The sequence below is a fragment of the Elephantulus edwardii genome, unplaced genomic scaffold, assembly GCF_000299155.1.
Source record: "Elephantulus edwardii isolate Elephantulus edwardi_28Jun2011 unplaced genomic scaffold, EleEdw1.0 scaffold00184, whole genome shotgun sequence".
NCBI lineage: Eukaryota > Metazoa > Chordata > Mammalia > Macroscelidea > Macroscelididae > Elephantulus > Elephantulus edwardii.
Genome location: NW_006399934.1, coordinates 3,618,892 through 3,630,254, shown reverse-complemented (window position 1 = coordinate 3,630,254; position 11,363 = coordinate 3,618,892). Strand labels below are relative to the sequence as shown.

The 11,363-nt window shown below is 42.8% G+C and overlaps 2 pseudogenes across 1 annotated transcript in view; one reads left to right on the top strand and one right to left on the bottom strand.

The window, feature by feature from the left end:
* LOC102874252 overlaps nt 1-11,363 on the top strand; it is an 87,613-nt pseudogene that overhangs the window by 67,074 nt on the left and 9,176 nt on the right. Inside the window, exons 8-11 of the transcript XR_438964.1 lie at nt 2,737-2,905; nt 2,987-3,568; nt 6,052-6,507; nt 7,458-7,553. The product of XR_438964.1 is annotated as an uncharacterized LOC102874252 (transcript). The remainder of the gene's footprint in view (nt 1-2,736; nt 2,906-2,986; nt 3,569-6,051; nt 6,508-7,457; nt 7,554-11,363) is intronic.
* Nucleotides 4,250-4,600, bottom strand: LOC102874643 (annotated as a pseudogene).

Sequence of the window (11,363 nt, the reverse complement as noted above, 5' to 3'; positions counted from 1 at the left end):
ATTTCCTTCACCTGCTCCCCCCACCGACCAAACTGTGCAGCTCTGCAACTGCATCCTGGCCCATCCTCACCCTTCTGCCCCCCACCCTCACCTCCTTGTATCCCCAATATGTTTTTCCCAATTAAAAAAAAAATTAAAAACACAGTACCCATTTGAAACCAACATTTCCACTCCTGGGGATATACCCAAGAGTTGAAAGCAGAGCCTCAAATAATACTTACACATCAATATTCACTGCAATCCTATTCACAACAGCCATCATTAATTGATGTGGTACATATATACAACAGTATTATTCAGCCTATAGAGTCTTGACTATATTGAATAAAATACAATAATCACAAAAAGACAAATACTGTATTACCTCACTTATACAAAAAACCAAGATAAGGTAAATGTATATAGACCAAAGTTTATTTGTGCTTGCCAAGGGCAGGAGGGAAGAGAAAAAGGTGGGTGTTAACAGTGCTGGAAATACTGTGTTTAGGGTTGCATAACTTTATTAATTGCTGCCAGTAAGGTGTAGAGGTGTAAAAACTTGAGTTAGCAAAAGTTGTTTGATACATATTTATAACAACAAATTAACTGCTGAGATTATTTACAGACAACAAATTATTTCACTGGCTTTAATGGTTTGAGGTTTAGGGTCATAGTTTCACAGGGATTCCAGTTAATTGACTTGGTAACACATGTCCATTGTTTCTATTCTGTAACTGAGCTCTATCCATAGTACCTGGGGTCTTAAAAGCTTGCCAGGCCTAACTTGTTGTATATACCCTATATACCCCAACAGAGGAAGAAAGGAAGTAAAGAATAGCTGGAGAATATGGAATAGCTAATTGCTTTTATATAAACAACTGCCACCTCCTGACTGCATTCCTAGCAGCAGGTAGCTTCTAAGACAATCAACTGTTACAGGACTCCTTCAGGGCCTTTTGACACATATTCATCTCTTGTTCCTTACCTACTCTAACTGTTGCTTCTCTCTTCCCACCTTTCTTTATCTTCAACCTCTGTGAGGCTGACAATACATATAAACAATCACTTGGTTAACTTTGATGCATGACTCTCCCACAAGGGCCACAAACTGACTAATGCCTTTTCTTAGCAGAATATTGACCAAATCCTGCAATGTGAGTAAAACAGGCTGGGCAGGCTGCTAGACAGAAAATATCAGGTTTTTGTTACTTACAGCTTGTTGTTAAGTGCCCTCAAATCTCATAATGACTCTCTGAATGAAAGAACTGAACACCTGGATAAATTTACTTTCTCTAAATTCATGCAGTTTCCAGAGATAAGCTATTTTGGAAGTGGATGCCACTCCTGCTTCCAAGCCTGTTTTAATCTGGGAGCTCCACCAAACACTGTCTACCGCGCATAATATACAGTTTGCCCTGAAAAATATCAATGAACTTGAACAAAAGAATCAAACCCTCCAAGGTAGAAAACCAAAGCAGAGTTTAACACTTCAGGGCTTAAAGAAAAAAATTCTCAAGCTGTTTTCCCAAAGAACTAAAATAAAAGACGACATGAAAGAACTCATTTCACCACATAAATGAAAACCAAATAAACAACAGTAGGGGAAGACTCTCTATGAGGTGGATTGATTCAGTGACTGGGGAAATCGGGATGGGTGTGTCAGAGGCAGTGCGACTGGCACAGGATAGAGCAGGGTTTAGGGCTGTTGTACATAGGGTCGCTATGAGTCGCAAACGACTCGATGGCATATAACAACAACAACAACAACCAAAAAAAACGCCAATACAAAATGAAACAAGTGTCCATCTACTGACAAGTGCTGAAAAATTATGGTACATGCAGAATAAGATCGATCATGCAACTGATAAAATTTTAAGTACTAAAAATATCACCATTAGTTCTCCAATAGAGAAATAGTCTCTCATATTCTGATAATATGGGTATAAACAGACACAATGTCTAAGACACTAGAAATCACTGGAAATTCTCAATTTCCATGCTGACTGATACAGCAATCTGTGTTTTACAAACATTAAGGGCATGACAATCTAGACATGCAAACATGTTCCTACATAGGCAGCCTTTCTTGTACCTAGTCCTCCCCAGCACCATCACATTTCTAAAGCTTCTCTCTATCCAGTCCTCACCAGACAAATTACACCTCTATTCAAAAATTCCTCCTCAGTCCCAACACTTCACCCTACTGCAAAGTGAAGAAACAGTTCTGCAGAGCTTCCAGCAGCAGGAACAATGGAAGTTAGCTAGAATGCAAACCCTGGAATCTCTGTACAAGTACCATCTGAACTTGCAGAGAAACTCAAATCGCAGTCCTTAGAGGTGAGAGGTCGAATCCTGGGGCTCACCCAGTAACTACAGTTTACCCAGCACCAGCAGTGGTCCCAAGTCCTACAAAGAGTCGGAGAGACAAAGGCGGCATCAGATACGCGGTACGAGTTCTATACCAACTCTCGCTCTGGCAAAAGAGACCGATCATTTTCGACAAAGCGTACCAGGGCAGGCGCTGGAGGAAGAGCTTTTGAAGCATTAGGTAAAGAGAACGTAGTTAATCCGTGCATGTTAAAAACTGACACTCAACTAATCGGAAGTGACGTGCCAGCTGAGACCTGCAGTCCGTCATGAAATTGGCCGCCACCTCCACCAGCACGGTCTCCTGGGCTGACTTGAAGAAAGGAAACTGTGGCTGGACTAAATCAACCAGATCCAGTCCCACCTCGAGCAGCTTCGAATTCCTCCGAGGACCTGCGAGGTCGAAAGAGAGCCGCGGCTGCAACCCGAGCAGAACAGCTTCGCCCGGCTCGGGCGCCCGGCGGGTGTCCTGCGGGCAGAGCTTCGGCACTCAGCAACGCGCATGCGCGGCCCTTTTCCTAGCGAGACTTCCCCGAGTCACCTGGACGATAGCTTATCAGTAGCTTGCCCTTCTGTGTTCTTTTTTTCACCCTAGCCAACTCCTCTTGATCCTCACCTCCGGACCTGTCTTCTTCTGCAGGCCCCTCATAGGGGCGCACGCGACCAGCCGCCGGCAACCCACTCGCCCTCGACCACAACCAGCCTACACACGCGCCGCGCGGCTTCCGCTTCCGGCGAGTATTGTGTGTCGTGCTGCGGGGCGGAGGCGGGGGGAGGAGGAAGGAGGGAGGCAGCGCTCCGACGGCTCTGCGCTTCGCAGTCCCGGACTCAAAGCCGGGAAGGTAGGTTCTGCCCCGCCGCCGCGCCCGCGCCCTGTAGCCTGCCCCGGTCAGCCGGCTCCGCCAGCCTTGTCCCAGCGACCTGCGACTGCGTCACCGACCCCCCGCACGTAACTACCGCTGCCTCCGCCCGCCTTGGGCCCGGGCGGACGTTTTGCCGCCCCGGCGACGTCAGCGCGTCCGGCGTTGCTTGGCTACCCCGCGGTTCCCCTGTCCCGCTACCGCTCGCTTACCGGGGTGAAACTGACACTGCATCAGAGTGGCAGGCATCTCGCCTTAACGTCACACCTCCTCACCTGCACGCGCGTCCCTCCAGCCAGGACGTTCCCTCACCTCACTCCAATCCCTTGCGCCAAATCTGGGGGACGATGATGGAGACGGGGGTGGGACAGAATTGTGGACAGCATTCAGGAGAGGGTCAGCAGGTGGGACCCTGGACAGTGGTAGAAACTGAGTGAGGACGTCGCTGAAGTTTGTCCTTCTACTGAAATACGAGGACTAGCGGGAGAGAAAGGACTAATCCGCAGGCAAGCTAGGCCTCCTATGAGTTAAGGTTCCTCTCCTTACTTTCCAGACCCTTTCCCCATCATTCACACCAATTCTCCGGCTTCTCTGTCAGTCTAGATCTTTTCTGGCCCCTAATTCAACTCACTTTAGGTGAGGAGGCCACCGGATTTCTAAGATTGGGGATGTAGGGGCAAGGTCACCAAAATGTTATTCCCGAAAGTGCAGAACAATCATCTGACTGAACTTCTAATACCGGGAAGGAAGGATGTGAAAGTTCAGCTAAGTTTTGGTACGAATTAAGATACAGTCATTTGTATCTTCAAGATATATTATTGTTAATATTATTATCAAGCTAGCTCAGTCATTACATGCCCACTTCTCTCTCAGCATATAGACCTACTAGTTGTCTTTTCTTCTGCTGGACACCTTACGGGATGATGAGTGGGTGAAGTGGATGTGGAGAAGGAGAAACAGATTTACTTACAAACGTGTTGTCTTGGTTTCGGGTTATTTTGGTTTTTTTACAAATAATTTTAGTTATTTGCTTTTCAATAAGTTTAAATCCTCAAAGGATACAGCATTACACAGATACTGTGTCTAGGGGCCTTACCAGGAAGTAGACTTCGAAATTTGGCCAAACCACTTTTTCCCTGGGCACACGTTACCTTTTCCCAGATTGCTCTGGTTTTGTTAAGTTTACCACCAGGAGTCACAGTATTATTTTTTTGCTTTGTAGACATAAGCACATCTCTTGCCTAAATAGAATTTCGTCTCATCTCAAGCATTAACACCTTCCTTTTTTTTTTTTTTTTTTTTTCTTTTAAACCTAAGAGCTATGTGCTCACTCTGGTTCTGGAGACCTCATTTATAGCCAGCAAAGTGGCTTTGCACCACAGCCTTCCAGCCATCTTTGTGGTTTAGAAGTCCTGTCCTGTTCCCAGGAGTTCTTCACAGGCTCCGAATAGTAGGAAAAGTGTTGTCATTTGGTTTGTTTTGGGTTTGTAGTTTTTTTAAAAATATTATTATTTTTTGTGTGTGTACTGTCAAATCAGATTTGACTGGTACAGGAAGAGATTGCCCCTCCTTCTCCAATACAGCATCTGGTGGATTCGAACTGTCTACCTCTGGGAAGTATTGTCATTTTAAATATGGAGTATGGAACCTGCCTTCTGCTTGGATCTCTTGTTGCTGCATTTCCAAGTCTTTTGAGGAATTGTTTGTGTACAGTTTTAATTGCCTCTTTACTTAATTTCTCTTCATCCCCAGCCACTCCAGAAACTACTGATTGGAGGCCTCTATAGTGTGGGAATTAAATGTGAATAGCTATCTCAGAAGAGTCTAATAATTGTTGAATATTTAGAGTAGGCTTATCAACTCTCTTTCCAAAAAGTTACTGATTTGATCTCAGTAACATTGGTTGGACCTCAGTTGGTGTGAGTTAACGTCTTACTGCTAAGCTCCCTAAAGATTGAGCTTTATTATCATTTTGGCATATATGGTATTTTGTACTTTCCCAAACTCTGTTCTCAGAAAATTATTTCAAGCATTTGTGTGGAACGATCTGATTCTAAGAAACAGACTCTGGTAGCCTACTGGTAAGGAGTTGCACTGTCAATCTAAAGGCACACAGTTTGAATCTACTAGCTTCTCCTCATGAGAAAGAGTGGCAGTCTCCTTCTGTGCAGTTTACTGCTTCTGAAATTCCACTAGAAGGTCAGCTGTGGTTCATTTCTGACTTGACATACATAATAACTTCAGTATAAAAGTGGAATGAAGCTGGATTAGGATTACATTGGGACAGGGCAGGAAGAAAATTGTTTTTGAGAAAAGAGAAAGAGGTAAGACAAGAAAGATTTAAAGCTTGTATGTTTTAGTTTGCTGAGTTGTTATTGTTAGGTGCTATCAAGTTAAGTATGACTCTTAACGACCTATTATGCAACTGATCTATACTCTGTCCTATCCTCTGCCATCCCCACAATCTCTGACACACTTGAGCCATTGTTGCAGTCACTGTGTCAGTCCATCTGATTGAAGGTCTTCCTCTCTTTTGGTCATGTTGCTAAGAGAGGCTGTTCCATAGAGAGGGCCATCATGCTTGGACTGGTGGGAGGTCAGCCAAAGAGAGGAAGTTTCCTAAGAGGAAACCAAAATTAGGTTGGTGGTGGAGTGTCACGTTTGGAAATGGAGGAGAAAAGAGGGTTGAATCTAAAAGAGGAAGGAAGACAATACCAAGATCAGGCTAATCCTGGAGTTAAAGTTTAATAAGAGGATAAATATTAGAACAGAGATGCAAAAAGATTTTACATCCCCAGCTAATACTCTACTCTCTTCTCTACCTCTCATCCTCTGCCTAAGTTAAATGATGGCAGAGACAGGCCTGTTAGAGGCTGGGGCCTCTGCAGCCTCCACAGCTGCAGCTCTGGAGAACTTACAAGTGGAAGCAAGCTGCTCTGTGTGCCTCGAGTACCTGAAGGAGCCCGTCATCATTGAGTGTGGGCACAACTTCTGCAAAGCTTGCATCACTCGCTGGTGGGAGGACTTGGAGAGGGACTTTCCTTGTCCTGTGTGTCGAAAGACGTCTTGCTATCGTAGTCTCCGGCCTAATCGGCAGTTAGGCAGCATGGTGGAAATTGCTAAGCAGCTCCAGGCTGTCAAGAGGAAGCTTCGGGATGAGAGCCTCTGCCCTCAGCACCATGAGGCCCTCAACCTCTTCTGTTATGAGGACCAGGAACCTGTATGTTTGATATGTGCAATTTCCCACACTCACCGAGTCCACACTGTTGTGCCACTGGATGATGCCACACAGGAGTACAAGGTGAGAAACCAGATGCATGGTACCAAGATGGGATGGAGGATGGAGCAGCAGGAGACTCCTTGGGTAGAGGCTTATAAATTCCTCGAGGACAGTGTGCATCTGATCCTCACTTTCTAATCTGCTCTGAACTACACACACATAGTACTCTTGATCCTTATTCTCAGAACAAATTAAAAGAGTGGTGCTGACTATCTAAAATTTATCTCTTGACTTTTGTAACATTTGAGTCTTATGTGTGATCTTAGAACATGTCATGGTTTTCTTGAATGAAGAACCACATGAAGAGTATCTACTTAGAAAGAATTGAAAAATGGTTTTCTCATTCTGTCCTTTTTCCAGTGGTACTGGGACTAGGTAATATTACTTACGTAGAATTACAGTCAACAGTCCAAGCTGAACTAGTCTGTTTATATCTTTAGTCTGTTTACATCTTTCCTAAATAAATAGTGCAGCATTAGATTTAACTTGTCTGTGGGCCAAGGTTGATATTTGAGTAATGGGAGCAAAGATTTTAATGTCATAGCTTGTTGCAGTTACTCTGCTTAATTATGTTGGAAACAAGGGATGAGATAATTTAATGTATTAGGGATTGAGATTTTATTCTTTTTGTAGGCAGATAAGTTAGAAGGGCAGTTTTGAAGAAAGATACCAGAGTACAGGTCGATTTGATGAATTGAGTAACAAGAAAATGGACTGGATTGGGCAAGGTCAGAGAACTGGTGCCTCCTGGAGAGCTTATAAGAATCTTACAAAAGAAAGGAATTAACAGCAAAAATTAGTTTGAAAGACTGGTGACAGGAGAAGAAACCAGTAAGAAATTGGTACCCCACAAGAGAGGCAAGAAAGCAAGTTGGATGAAGAGTTGAACTGAGCAAACAAATAGGTTGACATTTAAATGAAACTTATTCCAGCCCATTTGTTACCTTTTCCACTGCCTCCCCACCCCTCAGGAGAAGCTGCAGAAGTGCCTGGACCCCCTGGAGCAGAAGCTGCAGGATATCACCCGTTGCAAGTCATCTGAGGAAAAAAAGCCTGCAGAGCTCAAGGTACAGGCAAGCTGTTTCTTCTGTGTTGCTCTGCAAGTGCTCAGCCAGGAATTAACCAAAAATTAGATAATCCATCAGTTTTTAATAAGGTTTGATTATCGTTAAACTGCATACTTTAAAAACTTGTCATGAATTAACTGTTGAGGGGAAGGATTTAAGAAATAAAAGAATATCTTGCCATCTTGTCAGATGACAAGTTCAGAGAATTCATGTTCTTTTTCTTTGTTAAGTAGAGAGGGAATCTCTTTGTTGAGAGTGCAGAGATAGGAGTTTCTTAGAGGGATTGAAGAGAAGAGCTTTTAGAAGGTTCATTAGTCCGTTCCCTGTGAGTCTGCCATAGTGTTCCATGCCAGAGCAAACTGTAGCCCTGAACCATTGTTTGGCCTCCTTGCTCATAGGCTGCAGGCACTGAAGTGGGTTGCACGGTAGAAAAAGAAACATCAAAACTGTATGGATTATAACAGTCCAAATCCATAACTAGTCCTGCGGTTGAACTGGGCAGTGTTTCATTCTGTTGTGCATGGGCAACTATGAGTTAGGGACCAGCTCAAGGCCAGCAAATAATAGTTAACAGATAAGAGAACCATTAAAGGAAATTAGAGGGAAAGAAGGCCTTTTAAGCTTCTTAGGTTGCGGTGCAAACTGTGTTTCCTTCTAGCTGCCAGTTTGAGGGCAGATTGTATGATAAAGTGACACCATGCAATGGAAGGGGAGATTTTTCACAATGAGAGCAGTTAAAAAATGAAAATCAGAAAAACTGAAGGGAAAAAACCCCACACTGATACTAAATTTCTCAGCGATGGAAGAAAAAAATAAAACAGAAAACGCTGAAATTTAGAAGAAATAAAATAGAAAATTATAAAGAAACAAAACATTAGTTATTAAGATATAATTATTTCTGAAGGAAGATAATAAAATACAAAATATTGAAAGTATTCTTCCAACTGTATAATAAGAAGTTCAGAAGTAGAACCAAAAAGTAATGTTTATATACAAGTCCTCTTTTTCCCCCCAATTGTGATAAAAGTTAGACTCTTTAAAAAAAAAAAAAGAAAAGAAAGAGAAGGTTTACTAGCGAGGAACGGAGAAAATGCTAATCAAAAGGTACCGGATGCACCAACAATACTAAGACCACATTTTCTTGATTCATACAAGCTCAAGTGCTGTAGCGCATTGGCATATTCCTAGAATGTTCCTTCTCTTCTTTTCCTGCACCTATCGCTTCTAATCTACTCTTCAGCTTTCTGGGTGAAAGCCTTTCTTGGCTCAAAAATTAACTTTCTTGATTTTTATACTATTTTGTCTCCTCTTTTTCATAACATCATATTCACGTTTGTAGCATGGTATTAAAATAAAACCCGAACTCAAATTCATTCTCATGGAGTTGGAACCAGCTTGTAGCTGACCCTTTAATGAATTTCAAGGCAGTAAATCATGCGAGTAGAGATAGCTCATCTTTCTCCTGCAAAGTCTCTGTTGGATTGGAACCACTAGAAAGGCACAGGCTTTGAGTTAGCAGCACAACTGCCTACGTACTGTGCCACCAGAGCTCCCTGTAACAACAATGTTGTTGTTTTTGCTAAGTGCCATCAAGGCAAGTACAACCCATAGCAACCCTCGAAACAACAAATCTGTACCCTGTCCTATCCTGCTGCACCATCCTCACCTTTTCTGACACACTTGAGCTCATTGCTGCCATTTATCTCATTGAATGTCTTATCTTCTTTCACTAACCCTCCACCTTTCTGAGCATAATGTCCCTCCCCAAGTAATAGCCTCTCCTAACAACGTGCCTAAAGTATCCTCCCCTAACATCATGCCTAAAGTGTGTGAGACATAACTTGACCATCTTTGCCTCTAAGGAGCACTCTGGCAGCACTTTCTCCAAAACATCTGTTGTTCTTTTGGCAGTCTATGGGATATTCACTACTCTTCTCCAGTACCACAGCTCAAAGTCATCATTTATTCTTCTGTCATCTTTAACTCTTAAATGCATAACAGGTGATCAGAAAGACTATGCATATTAGTCTTTAAACTGTCATCGTTGCTTGCTTTTTCAAGACTTTGGAGAGGTCACAGACAGCAGACTTTCCCATTGCAATCTCCTGATTGGTGGTATCAAGGGTGTTGGTGGGGGATCCAAGTAATATTAAATTGTTGACAATTTCAGTCCTTTCTCCATTTGTCATGATGTTGCCTGTTGGCCCAGTGGTGAGGATTTTTCTCTTGATGTTGAGATGTAATCAATATTGAGGGCTATAGTCCTTGATCTTCTGTAGCAAGGGCCTCAAATCCTTCTTGCTTTCAGCAAGCTAGGTTGTCTCATCTGCATAACAGGTTCTTGGTGAGAATTGTTATGTGCTGTCAAGTCAGAACCAACCCATAGTTGACCCTTCAGCAGGTTTTCAGAGGCAATAAATTGCACAGGTGCAGAGCACTGGTGGCCTAGTGGCAAGAAACTGTGTTGCAATCCCAAAGGCATGCAGTTCAAATCCACCAGCTGCTCTGCAGAAGGATAAGCAGTTTCCTTCTGTGCAATTAACTGCCTCTGAAAACCTGCTGGAGGGACAGCTATGGGTCAGTTCTAACTCGACAGCACATAACAACAACATATCACACAGAAGGGAATTGATTGCCCATGCTCCATCTCATGGTTTCAAACTGCATGCCTTTGGGATTGCAGCACAGTTTCTTACCACTGTGCCACCAGCAAATAGTAGCTAATATTAGTGATTCCATTACTTCATGGGATGCCCATGACATCCTGAATTTTGTACTAGGTCTTAGGGTTCTGCTAATATTAGAATTCTGCCAGTTCAAACCAGACTTGGACAATTGGGATATGAAAAATTTTAAGACAAAGAAGTCATAGAGCTTGTTTTTGACAAGTATCTAATCATATCTAATCCTGAATCACACAGCCATAAGGTGTAAAACTATGGATACTAGTTCTTTGTGAATTGTTGTTGTTGTGTGCTGTCAAGTCGTTTGTAACTCATAGCGACCTTTTATACAACAGTTCTGAACACTGCTCTATCCTGTGCCAACTTTATTGTCCCTAAAACACCTACCCGCATTACCTTGTTACTAAATCAATCTCTCTTATCGAGGGTCTTCCTCTCTTGGGCTGTCCCCTCACCCTCCCAAGCATTTGTCACTCCTTGCAACATGCCCAAAGTATGTCAGATGAAGATTCAGAATCATTGCCTCCAAGGATGAACCTGTTTATTCTCCTAGCAGTCCATGGTATATTCAATACTCTTTTCTAGCACCACAACTCAAAGGCATCAATTATCCTTCTGTTACCCCTAGTCATTGTCCAGCTTTTTGACATTATCAGAAAGATAATGAAGTAGTATCAAAAAATTACAGTTGAAGGGAGCTCTGGTGGCTTAGTAGTAAGACGTTACGCTGCTATCCCAAATGCATGCAGTTCAGATCCACCAGATGCTCTGGGCATTCTCTCCTTCTGTGGCAGTCGGATCTGACTCAAGGGCACACAGTAAGAAAAAATATTTAAAACAAAATTACAGTTGCAAATTTACAAGTACATTGAGTATTGAGATTTGATCTAAATAAAGCTTTCCAAAGAACTAATGGGGATTTATGTTGGTTTAGGGATTATCACAGTGGTTAAAGTATTTCGTTAATGGTTTGTCTCCACCAGCTGCTGTGCACCAGATAGTTGAAGCAGTCTGCATCCTTAAAGATTTATATCCTTAAAAGTCCTCAGAGTTCTTTCCCACAAGGTCACTAAGAGTTAGAATTGACTCAGTGTCAGTAGGGGTTTTTTTGTTTGTTTGTTTAGAA